Source organism: Schistocerca serialis, chromosome 4 (genome assembly GCF_023864345.2).
Source record: "Schistocerca serialis cubense isolate TAMUIC-IGC-003099 chromosome 4, iqSchSeri2.2, whole genome shotgun sequence".
In the NCBI taxonomy this organism is placed as follows: Eukaryota; Metazoa; Arthropoda; class Insecta; order Orthoptera; family Acrididae; genus Schistocerca; species Schistocerca serialis.
The window spans coordinates 609,928,382-609,948,771 of record NC_064641.1 but is presented as its reverse complement, the minus strand read 5'-3'; the positions used below and the strand labels follow the sequence as shown (position 1 = coordinate 609,948,771).

Genomic DNA, 20,390 nt, shown 5'->3' with positions numbered 1-20,390 from the left:
CATTTCATGAAAGCTTTCTGTACCACCAGGTTTCCAGAATTTCATTTGAGTTTAGTCACATTCCTGAAGATTTCCCACACATCTTGAGAGGAAAATATATTTGATAAACAAAATATACCTGGTAAACACCACAAGTGCAAAAATGTCCATATGCATTTTCATGAAAATAACGTACTTTGCCTTTGATAGCGTAATCTCTGCTGAAAGTCTATTTACAGATCAAATGTCACTTTGATTAAGAATACTGGCAATTGGCTCACACATCAATAACTGAGAATGCAATTTTGTAAGGGTTTCTGCAAATACTTACAATTCTTTCGATTTCAGATCATTGTTACAAAGACTTGATAGAAAGAAGTTTGCAAGAAGAAGACAATATGAGTAATATTAAAAGTGAAGATGTCTTCTTTTCCTTTAACATATAAAATTCTAAAAATAGCTTGCTGGTTCTTGCAACTAATTTACATTTCGTGAATAAATATTTCTGTTATTAAGATGTTGCTGTGAAGTATGTTTATGAGTTATGTAATGCAGTTATAAAACTTAGCTGCTTATTAACTAAAGTACAACCTTTTAGTCGAATTCCATTGCACTTACTGAGGTAGTCTGGCCCTCTGCATAGTGTGCAATAGCACCCTCTTCGGGATACGCGATGTTATCGTAATTATGCAGTAGACTACATATCAGGTATTGCTGATCGGTTTATTGGAGAAGTTCCCTACTACCTTTAAAACTAAACTGAACTCCTGCCGAACATACCATGAGGGCCCAACGGTACCGACCGGCCACCGTGTCATTCTCGGCACACAGGCGTCACTGGATGCAGATTTACGAGACCGGAGTCGCTACTTCTCAATCCAGTAGCTCCTCAGTTTGCCTCACAAGGGCTGAGTGCATCCCGCTTACCAACAGCGCTCGATAGTCCGGATGGTCACCTATCCAAGTGCTAGCTCAGTCCGACACCGCTTAACTTCGGTGATCTGAAGGGAACCGGTGTTACCACTGCGGCAAGACCGTTGGTTCCCTACTACCTTTACTCTGTTAAAATGTGTGGTGAAAAATGAAAGCCACTTACAGATATCAACATGAGTTAGTGAATTTTGTATAAGTGACATCAAAGCAGAAAATTTCGAGCGAAAATATGGCATTGAGTTTACACGAAATCTAATTACAGTATCACAAAATTTAGTGTTATGTGATAAGACTTTCCAGTCTGCAGGAGTCATTCAGTTAGGTACCTTTTATCTGAGTCTTTCTGCTATCCACGAGAGTCGAAAGATGAATTTCGTTATATCACAGGTTTTATATGTATTTCTATTTCAGTTACCGTATAAAGCTCCATACACGCAGATTCAGTTATATACAAGAAAGGCCGTTTTTCTGAAGGAGAATAAATCTGTATCTTAATTTTTTTCATATGGTGCGTCTCTAATATAATGAACACCTTTTGACATAAACTAGTAAACCTAAACACCGGTCGTTAACTCTGAGCGCTACTACGGTCTTCAAGAGCACCACACATATTTCCATATGTAATTTTTAGATCATCTGCTACTTGATTTGCTGATGCTCTCGTTATCAACTTAGTGCCACCTGATGTGTGTATACAGGCTATGAGTTTCAAATCTGTAGACCATATTACACTACCTTCGATCTCTCACTTGCAGATTCTTTAATATTGATCCAACATTCAAATTTCTAACGTCACACGCTACGACATTTACCTTTCTGGAAACAGAATGCCAATTTTGTTGCTATCATCCTCAAAGAGCTACAGGCTGTTAACACTCTTCCGTAGCTTGTATGTTCAAGACTGAATTCGCAAGTGAGTGATGGATACTCTTTTGAAAAGCATTGAGCTTTCTGGGCGTCATAGAGACATTGTTAGTAGCTAATCTGCTGTTATTGTTTATGTAAATAATATTAGGAAACAGATGAGTTAATAACATTTAGCTGCTGGTGGGCATTGGTTTACATCAGTGGGGCGAGATGAAAATTTGTGCCAGACGGGTATTCAACCCCGTGTCTCCCACTCACAAGGCAGATCCTCTAACCACTGTGACATTTTAAAGTCTTTATTTTTATTCTCTCTGTTATTTAATGAGCGTTTTATTAATGTGATTGCGTATTATTATTAATTGATTTTTTATTTATGGTTTGGTTTAGCGATTCCTTATTACTGTTTTCTCCTTTTATTTGAGTCGATTCCTTTTAATTATGTTTACCGTGGTTATGGAGCCTATATTGCTTACTGTTATCCGTAAGTTAAAGAATACGAATACCATATGCGTTTCGCAGCAGCAGAGCTCGTTGAGTCTCCTTGCTGGAACTTCTCCACCTGAAATCGTTAATGATAATTTATCGCTCCACGGAAATCGATCGGTACAGCCAAATGCTATGCTGTGTCACGTGTATGGAATGTGGCGTCCAACTTTAGTTCGGAAATTATTTAGCTCTTCGGGGAAATATTCTAGATAAATCCCAAAACCGTGTAAAACTGCAGGTTCCGACATAGAACATCTCTCTTCCAATGTCCAACATGGGATAATTATCTCTTTTCCGCAGCTTAATACAATCTGTATAATGTCCAACATGGGATAATTATCTCTTTCCCGCAGCTTAATACAATCTGTATATCTTTGTTATCGAGTTCGCACAGAGATGCTTAAATTCCAAAGAGTATTTATTTCTCGCGCAGGTATTTTACATTTATCGTTGTATTAATAATCACCCCGGACTACAAGTCCATTACTAAAATAAAAAAGTGATTGGAGGTTGTATTACGAGATGCCCCACCCTTCAGAGGAACCATCGCTACTGAACAGGCCATACTGGTACGCTGCTCGTCAGGCCCATATTGTCAACCCAAACACACGCTGCTGGCGTAGCGTACCTGCACTAAATCGTCTCACTCGCAGCGTTTCGGCGATTCCTCTAAGAGCCTGACCCTAGAGTGCATTTGCACTCAAGGGATCATTGGCCAGCCTCGCTTTAATAATATGTATGGCTTCTGTTCCTTCGGACATCTTTCTGACAAGTCCTAAAGAACAGACATCGCATGTATAAAGAATACTAGTTCTTCTGGTGACAAAATTCGAACAGTTCAGTGAAACGGTAGAACTGCATCTGATGAAACTGTTGTTCGTCTAGTAGGCTAGTGATGCTTCGTTTGGGGTAATAGGTTTGAGAATACGTCACTTTTCAAGAGCAGCAATGCCTTGATGCTCAACGTCATGTGTGATAGGAGATTGTTGTTGTCAGTCCTGAGACTGGTTTGATGCAGCTCTCCATGCTAATCTATCCTGTGCAAGCTCCTTCATCTCCCAGTACCTACTGCAACCGACATCCTTCTGAATCTGCTTAGTGTATTCATCTCTTGGTCTCCCTCAACGATTTTTACCCTCCACGCTGCCCTCCAATGCTAAATTTGTGATCCCTTGATGCCTCAGGACATGTCCTACCAACCAATCCCTTCTTCTAGTCAAGTTGTGCCACAAACTTCTCTTCTCCCCAATACCTCCTCATTAGTTATGTGATCTACCCACCTAATCTTCAACATTCTTCTGTAGCAACACATTTCGAAAGCTTCTATTCTCTTCTTGTCCAAACTATTTATTGTCCATGTTTCACTTCCATACATGGCTATACTCCATACAAATACTTTCAGAAACGACTTCCTCACACTTAAATCTATACTCGATGTTACCAAATTCCTCTTCTTGAGAAATGCTTTCCTTGCCATTGTCAGTCTACATTTTATATCCTTTCTACTTCGACCATCATCAGTTATTTTGCTCCCCAAATAACAAAACTCCTTTACTGCTTTAAGTGTCTCATTTCCTAATCTAATTCCCTCAGCATCACCCGACATAATTCGACTACATTCCATTATCCTTGTTTTGCTTTTGTTGATGTTCATCTTATATCCTCCTTTCAAGACACTGTTCATTCCATTCAACTGCTCTTCCAAGTCCTTTGCAGTCTCTGACAGAATTACAATGTCATCGGCGAACCTCAAAGTTTTTATTTCTTCTCCCTGGATTATAATACCTGCTCCAAATTTTTCTTTTGTTTCCTTTACTGCTTGCTCAATATACGTATTGAATAACATCGGGGAGAGGCTACAACCCTGTCTCACTCCCTTCTCAACCACTGCTTCTCTTTCATGCCCCTCGACTCTTATAACTGCCATCTGGTTTCTGTACAAATTGTAAATAGCCTTTCCGTCTGATGACCTCAGCAGTTAAGTCCCATAGTGCTCAGAGTCAAATTCGCATGTTGCAGTGCGGACTTAACTTAGCTACACTCGCAGCTGGGTTTGTACCTTTCCAGTATACAAGTGGCTAGTCAGATTCTTGATATTGTGTGTGGCTATTCGATCGATTCGACCTCGGATGTGTGTTGTATCTGTTTCAATCAGCTATTCGATCGATTCGACCTCGGATGTGTGTTGTATCTGTTTCAATCAGCGTTTTGTTATGTTTAGTCTTCTTCGTATCTCACTTAGAGTTGAGTGCAACATCAAGGTCCAGTTGAGTGCAATATCAAGGTCCTAGATTCATTTAACGTTTCAGGAAGTAGAGTTAACTACGTTTTATAATTATTGTAGTTTATTCATGATTTTTATGCGTGGTTTGAAGAGCGGGGGCGATGTTTTTGATACTTGCGTTGTTTATGTGGAAACTGTAACACATTGCAGTGTCAGTGTGTAATGTGGTTGATGAAGTTGACGCGAGCGAAGCGTTAACGATATTTTATGGACGTTCAAATGATTCTAAAGAGACAGTATCCCAGTAAAATTTAGTTTAAATATCTTGTGGTGGCAGCTGGTTTCTGTGAAGAGTAACATCGGTGTGGGGTATAGTCAAAGGTACACTGAAACAGATTCAACAAGGCAGACAGTAGTTTGGCATAGAAAAAGATTGGCGACATCAGTGAAAATAGTCAAGTTGGTGCAGAGATCGATCAGTTTATGCTTACTTCGTAAAACGGTAGCGGTACTCGATCGTTTACCATCTTTTTAGTGTTGATTACTATTCCTAAAACATTCTAATTACCTGTTGTCAATTAGCGTTGTCGAGAAATTATTGTGATATAAATGCTGCTTTCATAGCAGCGTTGCCGAGAAATTTGTTTGTTGAGCAGTAAATTATATATTGTTGTTGTCAATTAGCGTTGTCGAGAAATTATTGTGATATAAATGCTGCTTTCATAGCAGCGTTGTCGAGAAATTTGATTGTTGAGCAGTAAATTATATATTGTTGTTGTCAATTAGCGTTGTCGAGAAATTATTGTGATATAAATGCTGCTTTCATAGCAGCGTTGTCGAGAAATTTGTTTGTTGAGCAGTAAATTATATATTGTTCTGTAGGTTATCTTAGGCGACGTAATGAAATGTGATCTGAACCGTAGCGATTGGTTGTTAGGAAAGCTAACATGGGAAACAAATCATGAGAGTTATACTAAATTTTGACTTTCAGCAAACTGAGCGATAAATTGAATTTTAACATCATAATCACGACGAGTATCATGTCCATTTGCACTGATCTTACAACTAATCCGTACTAGTCAGATAGTCTGGTAGTTTATAGGTTGGTCTACAATAAATACTTTATCGTTTTACGTACGTATCTCCGTACAACAGACAAGTCAAAACGCGGATGGTTCGCTATGGGTCATACCACACACGTAGATGACAGGCTTTTGCTTCCGTAAATGTAAACCGTTAGAGTAATAAGTAAAATTACCGCGCTGTCAATATTCATTATAGCCTCAATTATTAAGCGATAAGGAATTTTGTATAGTTTTAATGAAACTGATGTAACGATAAATTTTAAAGAAGTAAAATTGCAGTCTTTTATGTGGAAACGGAAACCTAGGATGTAGTCTCATTGACAACAATTGACAAAATATGCTACATGCAGTTTTAAGAATGTAGACGCAGAGCCTATTTCTTCAGTGTTCAGCTGAGTACGGCCTGTGGCGGGACAGAAGCAATACAGCAAACGAAGCACTCGCAGCCCAGTGCGGAACCTTTGTGTGCCAGTTGACGCCACTTAACGTTGCTAACGCTTCTCAGGCGCATGCTACTCGTTGCGTCACTGACCGAACGAGGTGTAGCGCTGGTCAGAACACTGGCCTCCCTTCCGGGGCAGGGGAGTTCTAATTTCTGCCTGACAGTCCAGCCATAGGTTTTCCGTAGTTTCCTTTCATCACGTCAGGCGACTGCAGTGATCATCACTCTTTATCTATCCGTCAATAATTAAACTAGTATTCCGGACCTAACTGGCTTGACGTCAACAAGAGAAGCAAAAAATCAAAATGTGTGTGAGATCTTATGGGACTTAACTGCTAAGGTCATCAGTCCCTAAGCTTACACACTACTTAACCAAAATTATCCTAAGGACAAATACAAATATCCATGCCCAAGGGAGGACTCGAACCTCCGCCAGGACCAGCCGCACAGTCCATGACTGCAGCACCTCAGATCGATCGGCTAATCCCGCGCGGCATAAGAGAAGCGGTAGCCTTCATTTTTTCATTTTAGTAAATAAACTCTGAATCAGGTAAGTAATCAGCAGGCAGTAGGACATGTCTTTTTCTACGTTTTATTCTCCTTTCATAGCGTCCTAGATCTGTCCGTATCTTTTGCTTACCTTATATCCAAATACCTATAATTCCAATATTCTCTATAGACTATGCTGCATGTTCTAGTTTTTGCCTGCACTTTTTTTCTTTTCTGCTGCTCTTGCGACGCCTTATTAATTAATCATCGACACCGTAAAAATTTCCCTGTTTTGTGGTAAGGATTTTCCATTCATTACTTTTGTGCAGCAGCATTTTTAATAGCTCTTTGTTTAGCATCTTACCACCATACCCCCGATTCTTTTAAGAATCGACCTCAAGTGTATGCAGCACGATTTTGGAGCATATATTGTATTCGAACATTATGAATTACTTCGAAGAGAACGGTCTATTGACGCATAGTCAACACGGTTTTAGAAAACATCGGTCTTTTGATACACAGCTCTTTACTCGCACGAAGTGCTGAGTGCTGTCGACAATGGTTTTCAGACTGATTCCGTATTTCTAGATTTCCGGAAGATTTTCGGCTATGCTGTGTATTGTGTATGGAATGTGGCGTCCAACTTTAGTTCGTGAAATTATTTAGCTCTTCGGGGAAATATTCTAGAAAAATCCCAAAACCGTGTAAAACTGCAGGTTCGCACCATCAAACCTCACAACACTTCCGAACGACTTGCGTCTTCATATCACTGAATATTTCTTTTGAATTGATTAAGGTTTATGAACTCTACACACATGATACTCCTTTTGTGCTTTTATATGTATTTATTTTCTTCAATACCATAAAACGTAGATTACTGCCTTAATGGCAGCTTCTAACAATCTCTTCTCAATCCGACATAGAACATCTCTCTTCCATTGGCCAACATGGGATAATTATCTCTTTTCCGCAGCTTAATACAATCTGTATATCTTTGTTATCGAGTTCGCACAGAGATGCTTAAATTCCAAAGAGTATTTATTTCTCGCGCAGGTATTTTACATTTATCGTTGTATTAATAGTCTGTCGCACTTACCGCCACACTAAGTGCGACAGACTATTAATACAACGATAAATGTAAAATACCTGCGCGAGAAATAAATACTCTTTGGAATTTTAATAGTCTGTCGCACTTACCGCCACACTCAGACATCGCACACCTTCACCTGCCCATGTTAGGCAAAATTTTTCTGCCTGACACATGTAGTACTATCACCGTCAGAGCGTGGTACGGGACCACAAGCCCCACCGCCACACCTCCAAAGTGAATTGCGGTGACGCAGTCACTGCCCTGTGGAAATTTACTGCCTCAACAACACAGTTAGACCGCAATAGATCGGTGATGCTGTATTGTAACATATCACCCCGGACTACAAGATAAAAAAACAGTTATTGGAGGTTGTATTACGAGATGCCCCATCCTTCAGAGGAACCATCACTACTGAACAGGTCACACTGGTACGCCGCTCGTCAGGCCCATATTGTCAACCCAAACACACGCTACTGGCGTAATGTACCTGCACTATATCGTCTCACTCGCAGCGTTTCGGCGATTCCTCTAAGAGCCCGACCCTGGAGTGCATTTGCACTCAAGGGATCATTGGTCAGCATCGCTTTCATAATATGTATTGCTTCTGTTCCTTCGGACATCTTTATGACAAGTCCTAAGGAACAGACATCGCATGTATAAAGAATACTAGTTCTTCTGGTAACAAAATTCGAACAGTTCAGTGAAACGGTAGAACTGCATCTGATGAAACTGTTGTTCGTCTAGTAGGCTAGTGATGCTTCGTTTGGGGTAATAGGTTTGAGAATACGTCACTTTTCAAGAGCAGCAATGCCTTGATGCTCAACGTCATGTGTGATAGGAGATTGTTGTTGTCAGTCCTGAGACTGGTTTGATGCAGCTCTCCATGCTAATCTATCCTGTGCAAGCTCCTTCATCTCCCAGTACCTCTGCAACCTACATCTTTCTGAATCTGCTTAGTGTATTCATCTCTTGGTCTCCCTCAACGATTTTTACCCTCCACGCTGCCCTCCAATGCTAAATTTGTGATCCCTTGATGCCTCAAGACATGTCCTACCAACCGATCCCTTCTTCTAGTCAAGTTGTGCCACAAACTTCTCTTCTCCCCAATACCTCCTCATTAGTTATGTGATCTACCCACCTAATCTTCAACATTCTTCTGTAGCACCACATTTCGAAAGCTTCTATTCTCTTCTTGTCCAAACTATTTATTGTCCATGTTTCACTTCCATACATGGCTATACTCCATACAAATACTTTCAGAAACGACTTCCTCACACTTAAATCTATACTCGATGTTACCAAATTCCTCTTCTTGAGAAATGTTTTCCTTGCCATTGTCAGTCTACATTTTATATCCTTTCTACTTCGACCATCATCAGTTATTTTGCTCCCCAAATAGCAAAACTCCTTTACTACTTTAAGTGTCTCATTTCCTAATCTAATTCCCTCAGCATCACCCGACATAATTCGACTACATTCCATTATCATTGTTTTGCTTTTGTTGATGTTCATCTTATATCCTCCTTTCAAGACACTGTTCATTCCATTCAACTGCTCTTCCAAGTCCTTTGCAGTCTCTGACAGAATTACAATGTCATCGGCGAACCTCAAAGTTTTTATTTCTTCTCCCTGGATTTTAATACCTGCTCCAAATTTTTCTTTTGTTTCCTTTACTGCTTGCTCAATATACATATTGAATAACATCGGGGAGAGGCTACAACCCTGTCTCACTCCCTTCTCAACCACTGCTTCCCTTTCATGCCCCTCGACTCTTGTAACTGCCATCTGGTTTCTGTACAAATTGTAAATAGCCTTTCGCTCTCTGTATTTTGCCCCTGCCACCTTTAGAATTTGAAAGAGAATATTCCAGTCAACATTGTCAAAAGCTTTCTCTAAGTGTACAAATGCTAGAAACGTAGGTTTGCCTTTCCTTAATCTTTCTTCCAAGATAAGTCGTAAGGTCAGTATTGCCTCACGTGTTCCAACATTTCTACGGAATCCAAACTGATCTTCCCCGAGGTCAGCTTCTACCAGTTTTTCTATTCGTCTGTTAATAGTTCGAGTTAGTATTTTGTAGCTGTGACTTATTAAACTGATAGTTCGGTAATTTTCACATCTGTCAACGCCTGTTTTCTTTGGGATTGGAATTATTATACTCTTCTTGAAGTCTGAGGGTATTTCGCCTGTCTCGTACTTCTTGTTCACCAGATGGTAGAGTTTTGTCAGGACTGGCTCTCCCAAGGCCGTCAGTAGTTCTAATGGAATATTGTCTACTCCCGGGGACTCAGGTCTCTCAGTGCTCTGTCAAACTCTTCACGCAGTATCGTGTCTCCCATTTCATCTTCATCTACATCCTCTTCCATTTCCATAATATTGTCCTCAAGTACATCAGCCTCGTATAGACCCTCTATGTACTCCTTCCACTTTTCTGCTTTCCCTTTTTTGCTTAGAACTGGGTTTCTATCTGAGCTCTTGATGTTCATACATGTGGCTCTCTTTTCTCCAAAGGTCTCTTTAATTTTCCTGTAGGCAGTATCTATCTTACCCCTAGTGAGATAAGACTCTACATCCTTACATTTGTCCTCTAGCCATGCCTGCTTAGCCATTTTGCACTTCCTGTCGATCTCATTTTTGAGGCGTTTGTATTCTTTTTTGCCTGTTTCATTTACTGCATTTTTATATTTTCTCCTATCATCAATTAAATTCAATATTTCTTCTGTTACCCAAAGATTTCTACTAGCCCTCGTCTTTTTACCTACTTGATCCTCTGCTGCCTTCACTACTTCGTCCCTCAGAGCTACCCATTCATCTTCTACTGTCTTTCCCCCATTCCTGTCAATTGCTCTCCCTGAAACTCTGTACAACCTCTGGTTTAGTCAGTTTATCCAGGTCCCATCTCCTTAAATTAGCACCATTTTGTAGTTTCTTCAGTTTTAATCTACAGTTCATACCCAATAGATTGTGGTCAGAGTCCACATCTGTCGCTGGAAATGTCCTACAATTTAAAACCTGGTTCCTAAATCTCTGTCTTACCATTATATAATCTATCTGATACCTTTTAGTATCTCCAGGATTCTTCCATGTATATAACCTTCTTTTATGATTCTTGAACCAAGTGTTAGCTATGATAAAGTTATGCTCTGTGCAAAATTCTAACAGACGGCTTCCTCTTTCATTTCTTAGCCCCAATCCATATTCACCTACTATGTTTCCTTCTCTCCCTTTTCCTACTGACGAATTCCAGTCACCCATGACTACTAAATTTTCGTCTCCCTTCACTACCTGCATAATTTCTTTTATTTCATCATACATTTCTTCAAATTCTTCGTCATCTGCAGAGCTAGTTGGCATATAAACTTGTACTACTGTAATTGGCATGGGCTTCGTGTCTATCTTGGCCACTATAATATGTTCATTATGCTGTTTGAAGTAGCTTACCCGCACTCCTATTTTTTTTATTCATTATTAAACCTACTCCTGCACTACCCCTATTTGATTTTGTATTTATAACCCTGTATTCACCTGACCAAAAGTCTTGTTCCTCCTGCCACCGAACCTCACTAATTTCCACTATATCTAACTTTAACCTATCCATTTCCCTTTTTAAATTTTCTGACCTACCTGCCCCATTGAGGGATCTGACATTCCACGCTCCGATCCGTTGAACGCCGGTTTTCTTCCTCCCGATAATGACGTCCTCTTGAGTAGTCCCCGCCCGGAGATCCGAATGGGGAACTATTTTACCTCCGGAATATTTTACCCAAGAGGACTCCATTATCATTTAATCATACAGGAAAGCTGCATGCCCTTGGGAAAAATTACGGCTGTAGTTTCCCCTTGCTTTCAGCCTTTCTCAGTACCACAACAGGAAGGCCGTTTTGGTTAATGTTACAAGGCCAGATCAGTCAATCATCCAGACTGTTGCCCCTGCAACTACTGAAAAGGCTGCTGCCCCTCTTCAGGAACCACACGTTTGTCTGGCCTCTCAACAGATACCCCTCCGTTGTTGTTGCACCTACGGTACGGCTATCTGCATCGTTGAGGCACGCAAGCCTCCCCACCAACGGCAAGGTCCATGGTTCATGGGGGGAGGTGATAGGAGATACACAGACAGAATTGTGCATATACCTGCAAATTCCTTTCATCCCGAGATTTTCGTCTCAGACTTGTTTTTGCTCAAAGTAAGCACTGAATTCCACGTACAATCTAAAATTCTGCATGAAGAAGGGAGCAAAAGCGAAATTAGAATGACGGTTTAATAGAAAATTGTGTTGTGTAGATTTAAAAGATTCCCGAAATAGTTGTTACATTATTATTAATCAAGCAGATTGTAGCCACCATCACCATACACATACCACGTGCAGGTGATCATGCGTAGCTGCACTGTTTGATATTACCATTACTTCCTCTCTGCACCAGTCGCCGCGGAATCCTCCATTTTCTCGCTAGAAAAAGTCTGCAGTGTCCAGTAATCAATCCTCAGGGTTTCATAAGTTGTCACGTATCACGATTTTGTAGCCTAGCAGGTGAGAAAGTGCAGGGAATGGGAAGAAGAGGTGCTACTGCTGGGTGTCATTCTCACCCCTCACGACGAGGTGTTCTGCGTACTTAAACTGCACGTTGTAATTGGTCTGATTCAGTATTTCCAATCCACTTTTTCACTTTCAAAAACTATTTCCAGACATCTTCTTTGTCTTATTTTTTTTAAATCCACAAATTTTTCACTATTTTACAGCAGTTCTTCGTATCTTTCTGTCGACTGTTATATCTCATCTCTAAGTAACTGGCACTCCGAACTTATTCGATGATGTATTTGAAATATCACTTAACCTCCGTGTGCCGTAGCTTTCATCCACTTAACTATTATTTCTACTATAAATACTTGTCTTATTAATCTGTACGTTTTACGGGTAAAAATGTTCCACAAATTTCTGACATAATCAGCTGTTTGCAGTACCTTCTAGATTCCCTAAGTTATCTGACAACCTAATGCTCACATCATTTTGTAGCGATATGTTAATCAAGTGAAACTAGCTTTTTTTCACATATGAGTATACAAAGCGACAACTTGAGCTTTTACGATGTGTGGAGTTGTGATTCCTTACCTCACAAGCCACTGTATTATACACTGGTCTTTAACACGTAAGATCGAGAGTAACCTCCTCTTGATGTGTCAGTGCCATGTAACACAGCTCGACGAAACTTGGACCATACATAGAAAGACGTGCTACCGTATAATACAGAAGGTAACTGGAAAAAATCTGCAATGAGAAGCGAAGTAATGATATTTTAGTTCGAATTCAATAATTTCACTTAAGTCACCGTCTTTTATTATAGTACTCTGGAGATTACAGAAGACAGCACATGGTTCTCAGTACTCGTTCTGTGTGTGTGTGTGTGTGTGTGTGTGTGTGTGTGTGTGTGTGTGTGTGTGTGTGTGTTTGTGTGATCACCACCGACGGCAGTGCATGCCATCCAACGTGCTTCCATGCTGGGTAAAAGGCTGATAAGGTGTCGTAGGGCGTTCCATTCCTCTACTAGAGCACCTGAGAACCGCTGTATGGTCGTTCGTGCATGTCGACTTGCCACAATACGTCTCTCCAGTGCATTCCACATGCGCTCGATCGGATTTAGGTCGGGCTAAGGGGCAGGCCAGTTCATTAGCTGAATATCCTCTAGTTCCAATAACTCCTTTATCTGCGTTGATGGATGAGGTCGCGCGCTCTCGTCTATAAAAACGATATCAGGGCCGCGTGCACACCTGAAAAAGTGCAATTGGGAAATGAGAACAGTGACCCAAAAATGTTGACCAGAAGTCAGCAGGACCATGCAACATTATACAACCAAACCATAAGAGATGGGCCACCATAATGACCACGATCGATAATGTTCCTGGCAGCATCCCCCTTATACAAATGAAATCGAGCCCATGTGGGACAGACTGGGAAGATATATTGCAGCATGTCTACTTGCGCCAATGACACTCTAGCAGTTCTCAACCGCGCTCGTGGAGGAATGGAACTCCCTGTCACATAAAGTTGTCACCAAGCTCGTGGTCAGCATGGGCACAAGTTGCTGAGCATGCATTGCTGTACCCGTTGATGACACATCCTATTAAACCTTTCACTGATGTGGACGCTTATATGCGTCCTGCTTCCGCGTTCCCCAGGTGCTGTGGCCGTGTATATGCACACCCCTTGGGTTTTCTTACTGTGCTACTGATGTCAGTATGCGTCCTGAACCGCAGAACTCGCGCTGCTGTGGACGAATAAAAGAGTTGCGACTACTTATCACTCCACGATCACGCCTCTTTGCATGCTATGATTTGCTGGCCACTGTGGCCGAGCTGTTCTAGGCGCTTCAGTCCGGAACCGCGCTGCTGCTACTGCCGCAGGTTCGAATCCTGCCTCGGGCATGGATGTGTGTGATGTCCTTAGGTTAGTTAGGTTCAAGTAGTTCTAACTCTAGGCTACTGATGACCTCAAATGTCCCGTAATGCTAGAGCCATGCTATGATTTGCCAAAAACCTCTTTTCTATATAACTAGTCGTTTATGATATATATAGCCATTGATAGAGCACATAATTCCCATTTCCCAGGGACGGAAATGGGCGTGCGACGTGCGACCGTCGTCGGATGTAAAAATTAATAATTCGAGAACAAAATGAGATATCGTTCTGGTCTCAGTTTCAAATAAAATTTCGACATCTTTACTAAATTTCACCGATTGCAATTTATGAGCTACAATCAGCCTTTCGTGACGTTAATGCACTGTGTTTTAACACTGGCAAACTCTTTAAAATTTCGTGCAGTGTTTATTTCATTTGATCTGCACAATAAGTACTGTCTACCGAGTGGTTATGATTAAATTTTCCCTATTTAACCCGTTATAACATGGAAACTAATTGCCGTTCGAGTACCAAACTTGATAGCATTAATGTCCTGAGTATGGTGTGCATGATTTCCATGTGTTACAGCGCGAGCGTCCAGTTACAACTATAACCACCAGGTGCCGTGATCAGTAATCGTGATTCATAGTCTCACACACCTGACCAGTCGCAGTGCACTTCCTGACGTGTCAACATAAGTTTGGAGAAAAGGAGCAGGGCATTATTGGCAAAGCTCTGTTATCAAAACAACTGTAATGCGGCAACTGCACTTCGAGAATACCGCCGGCTGAAAGAATTCCTCCACCTGCTTTGCGGAGCATGACGAAGAAGTTCCAATCAACTGGAGAACTGGGCGTCGCTTCGGGGAGAGGCTGACGGCCGATTGTACCGCAGGTGATTGATGAAATCGCTGTTGTTATGGCAGAGAACGCTGAGTGCAATTCTCGATCGTCAGGCAGTGAGCGTGCTGTGTGACGACAGTTGAACATCCCTTGTTTCACTGTACGGAAGGTGCTTCGAACCATTCTCAAATGGTATCGGTTTTATTTTGTTTTGGTCATCAGTCTACTGACTGGTCTGATGCGGCCCGCCACGAATTCCTTTCCTGTGCTAACCTCTTCATCTCTGCACTTGCAACCTACGTCCTCAATTATTTGCTTGACGTATTCCAATCTCTGTCTTCCTCTACAGTTTTTGCCCTCTACAGCTCCCTCTAGTACCATGGAAGTCATTCCCTCATGTCTTAGCAGATGTCCTATCATCCTGTCCCTTCTCCTTATCAATGTTTTCCACATATTCCTTTCCTCTCCGATTCTGCGTAGAACCTGCTCATTCCTTACCTTATCAGTCCACCCAATTTTCAACATTCGTCTATAGCACCACATCTCAAATGCTTCGATTCTCTTCTGTTCCGGTTTTCATACAATCCATGTTTCACTACCATACATTGCTGTACTCCAGACGTACATCCTCAGAAATTTCTTCCTCAAATTAAGGCCGGTAGTTGATATTAGTAGACTTCTCTTGGCCAGAAATTCCTTTTTTACCATAGCGAATCTGCTTTTGATGTCCTCCTTGCGCCGTCCGTCATTGGTTATTTTACTGCCTAGGTAGCAGAATTCCTTAACTTCATTGACTTCGTGACCATCAATCGTGATCTTAAGTTTCTCGCTGTTCTCATTTCTACTACTTCTCATTACCTTCGTCTTTCTCCTATTTACTCTCAAACCATACTGTGTACTCATTAGACTGTTCATTCCGTTCAGCAGATCATTTAATTCTTTTTCACTTTCACTCAGGATAGCAATGTCATCAGCGAATCGTATCATTGATATCCTTTCACCTTGTATTTTAATTCCACTCCTGAACCTTTCTTTAATTTCCATCATTGCTTCCTCGATGTACAGATTGAAGAGTAGGGGCGAAAGGCTACAGCCTTGTCTTACACCCTTCTTAATACGAGCACTTCGTTCTTGATCGTCCACTCTTATTATTCCCTCTTGGTTGTTGTACATATTGTATATGACCCGTCTCTCCCTATAGCTTACCCCTACTTTTTTCAGAATCTCGAACAGCTTGCATCATTTTATATTGTCGAACGCTTTTTCCAGGTGGACAAATCCTATGAAAGTGTCTTGATTTTTGTTTAGCCTTGCTTCCATTATTAGCCGTAACGTCAGAATTGCCTCTCTCGTCCCTTTACTTTTCCTAAAGCCAAACTGATCGTCACCTAGCGCATTCTCAATTTTCTTCTCCATTCTTCTGTATATTATTCTTGTAAGCAGCTTCGATGCATGAGCTGTTAAGCTGATTGTGCGATAATTCTCGCACTTGTCAGCTCTTGCCGTCTTCGGAATTGTGTGGATGATGCTTTTCCGAAAGTCAGATGGTATATCGCCAGACTCATATATTCTACACACCAACGTGAATAGTCGTTCTGTTGCCACTTCCCCCAATGATTTTAGAAATTCTGTTGGAATGTTATTTATCCCTTCTGCCTTATTTGACCGTAAGTCCACCAAAGCTCTTTGAAATTCCTATTCTAATACTGGATCCCCTATCTCTTCTAAATCGACTGCTGTCTCTTCTTCTATCACATCAGACAAATCATCACCCTCATAGAGGCTTTCAATGTATTCTTTCCACCTATCTGCTCTCTCCTCTGCATTTAACAGTGGAATTCCCGTTGCACTCTTAATGTTACCACCGTTGCTTTTAATGTCACCAAAGGTTGTTTTGACTTTCCTGTATGCTGAGTCTGTCCTTCCGACAAGCATATCTTTTTCGATGTCTTCACATTTTTCCTGCAGCCATTTCGTCTTAGCTTCCCTGCACTTCCTATTTTCAAATGGTTCAAATGGCTCTGAGCACTATGGGACTCAACTGCTGAGGTCATTAGTCCCCTAGAACTTAGAACTAGTTAAACCTAACTAACCTAAGGACATCACAATCATCCGTGCCCGAGGCAGGATTCGAACCTGCGACCGTAGCGGTCTTGCGGTTCCAGACTGCAGCGCCTTTAACCACACGGCCACTTCGGCCGGCCACTTCCTATTTATTACATTCCTCAGCGACTTGTATTTTTGTATTCCTGATTTTCCCGGAACATGTTTGTACTTCTTCCTTTCATCAATCAGCTGAAGTATTTCTTCTGTTACCCATGGTTTCTTCGCAGCTACCTTCTTTGTACCTATGTTTCCCTTCCCAACTTCTGTGATGGCCCATTTTAGAGATGTCCATTACTCTTCAACTGTACTGCCTACTGCGCTATTCCTTATTGCTGTATCTATAGCATTAGAGAACTTCAAACGTATCTCGTCATTCCTTAGTTCTTCCGTATACAACTTCTTTGCGTATTGATTCTTCCTGACTAATGTCTTGAACTTCAGCCTACTCTTCATCACTACTATATTGTGATCTGAGTCTATATCTGCTCCTGGGTACGCCTTACAATCCAGTATCTGATTTCGGAATCTCTCTCTGACCATGATGTAATCTAATTGAAATCTTCCTGTATCTCCCGCCCTTTTCCAAGTATACCTCCTCCTCTTGTGATTCTTGAACAGGATATTCGCTATTACTAGCTGAAACTTGTTACAGAACTCAATTAGTCTTTCTCCTCTTTCATTCCTTGTCCCAAGCCCATATTCTCCTGTAACCTTTTCTTCTACTCCTTCCCCTACAACTGCATTCCAGTCGCCCATGACTATTAGATTTTCGTCCCCCTTTACATACTGCATTACCCTTTCAATATCCTCATGCACTTTCTCTATCTGTTCATCTTCAGCTTGCGACGTCGGCATGTATGCGTGAATTATCGTTGTCGGTGTAGGTCTGCTGTCGATTCTGAATAGAACAACCCGGTCACTGAACTGTTCACAGTAACACACCCTCTACCCTACCTTCCTATTCATAACGAATCCTACACCTGTTATACCATTTTCTGCTGCTGTTGATATTAACCGATACTCATCTAACCAGAAATCCTTGTCATCCTTCCACTTCACTTCACTGACCCCTACTATATCTAGATTGAGCCTTTGCATTTCCCTTTTCAGATTTTCTAGTTTCCCTACCACGTTCAAGCTTCTGACATTCCACGCCCCGACTCGTAGAACGTCATTCTTTCGTAGATTATTCAATCTTTTTCTCATGGTAACCTCCCCCTTGGCAGTCCCCTCCCGGAGATCCGAATGGGGGACTATTCCGGAATCTTTTGCCAATGGAGAGATCATCATGACACTTCTTCAACTATAGGCCACATGTCCTGTGGATACACGTTACGTGTCTTTAATGCAGTGGTTTCCATTGTCTTCTGCATCCTCATGTCGTTGATCATTGCACGTTCTTCCGCCTTTAGGGGCAATTTCCCACCCCTAGGACAAGAGAGTGCACTGAACCTCTATCCGCTCCTCCACCCTCTTTGACAAGGCCGTTGGCAGAATGAGGCTGACTTCTTATGCCGGAAGTCTTCGGCCGCCAATGCTGATTATTTATCAAAATTTAGGCAGTGATTATGAATCAAAGACGCTACCCCTTTTTTCTTTTTTTTTTATACCTTTGCCTTTCGGGGGCAAGTGCTCTACCAAATTTTTTTTTGTTGTTGAAAAATTTGTATTGAACAAACTAAAAGTACATATATATTCACTATGCAAGAGTTCTCCAAGGTACCATTTAAAAATATACAAATGACTGTTAGTTAAACAAAAAAAATATTAAAAAAGAAAAACATTAAATACAACAAAATATAACATATTCTGTCATCTTCCTTTGTCGATGCATGAGAACGTGGATAAGGGTGTTGCACCATGTGACAGGTAGGCATGGTACACCCCAACTTTGAGGGAGGTTAAGGAAGACGCTGCGGAGATAACCGGCAAAAGTTTGTCGGTAAGATGGTTTTCAGGTCAGGGTGCTATGCGCGGTCACAACTTTGTACCAGAAGTCAAGGACTGTATGCGGACCACTCTGAAAGAGATATTCTAAAGCCTGTCCTCGAAACCAGATTGAGGTGTGGGTAGTGAAATGTCTGGGGCAACAACAGGAAATCCGGGGTTACTCGTTGGCGGGGCACGGAGGTAAAAGCCCACGATTTGTTGGATGAGGAGCCATACGTTTTGTTTCAGGGGGCACGCAAGATGGTGATCGTCGGTGTCTTCGAGCTGACAGTCAGGGCAGAGTGGGGAGGTGGCCAGTCCTATGCGATAAAGTCGACTTTTAGTCGGGAATTTCCCATAGACTAAAACATACCAGAGTGCAGACACAGACGACGGTAAAAAGGGTGCATGCACACACCCCCAAACCGTGCGCCAGTTAATGTCAGGATGCTGTAGCACCATGAGGTCGCAATGGTTGGACAGCATAAACAAACGATAATAATCTTTTGTACGGGGAGGACGGGTGACTGGAAGATCGGCCCGAACGTAGCTGAGTTGTATGAAACAATTGGCGACGTAGTACAATAATGGAGAAATAGGTGCCACATTGATCGGTGGATCGAGAGAAGCTGGTCGGAGGATATCTAAGAGACTGCGTGTTAAGGACGGGACCGGCCCCTGCCAGTGCCGCAACAGAGTGTGGACAAAGATTGCAGAAGAGCGTGCCCGTACGTTGATGAGTCCGAGGCCACCTTTTGCAGGAGGCAGTGTTAGAGTCTTGTAGCGGACTTTGAAAAGTGCCCCTGCTGACACGAAATATCCAAAGGCTGATTGGATGCGGCGGCCAAGGAGTAACGGTATTGGGAGGATCTGGGCGACGTGTACCAGTTTAGGGGCGACAGAGATGTTGACATAGGACACACGTCGGAGTTGGTTTAAGTTACGGTGCACTTGACCGCGGACATGGTGCCGAATCGACTGCAAAAGCCGCCGGTAAGCCAGGGCCACTGTGCGGTGTGTGGAGCTCGTAAATTCGATACTCAAGTAACGAAGGGTGGCACTGACTGGGAGTGGGGTCGGCACCATAGCCGGGAGGCCGCGTCCAATGTGCATCATAGTCGATTTACGGACATTAAGAATGCTACCAGAAAGACGTCCATACTGGTGGATCCATTGGATGGCGTCATTGAGTTCCGTGGAGGTGCAGGTGAGAAAGAGGAGATCGTCCGCATAAGCCCTACAGTGAAAGGTGTGGTCACGCAAGGTGAGGCCCTGCAGTCTAGAGGTAAGTCCAGTGATGAGGGGCTCAAGTGCAATGGCATATAGTAAAGTAGACATAGGGCATCCTTGACGCACAGAGCGGCGTATAGGAATCGGTCCTACAAGCCTCCCATTGACTTGTACCATCGAGACCGCGGGAAGTAGTAACCGGCAAATGGCATCGGCAAAAAGCAATGGGAACCCCATACGTGTCGCCACCATGAGGAGGAATGGGTGTCGAACGCGATCAAAGGCACTCGTGAAATCGAC

The 20,390-nt window shown here is 42.1% G+C and overlaps 1 pseudogene; it reads right to left on the bottom strand.

Moving 5' to 3' along the window:
- Positions 1-903: 903 nt before the first annotated feature.
- Positions 904-1,021, bottom strand: LOC126475812 (5S ribosomal RNA; annotated as a pseudogene).
- Positions 1,022-20,390: the final 19,369 nt, after the last annotated feature.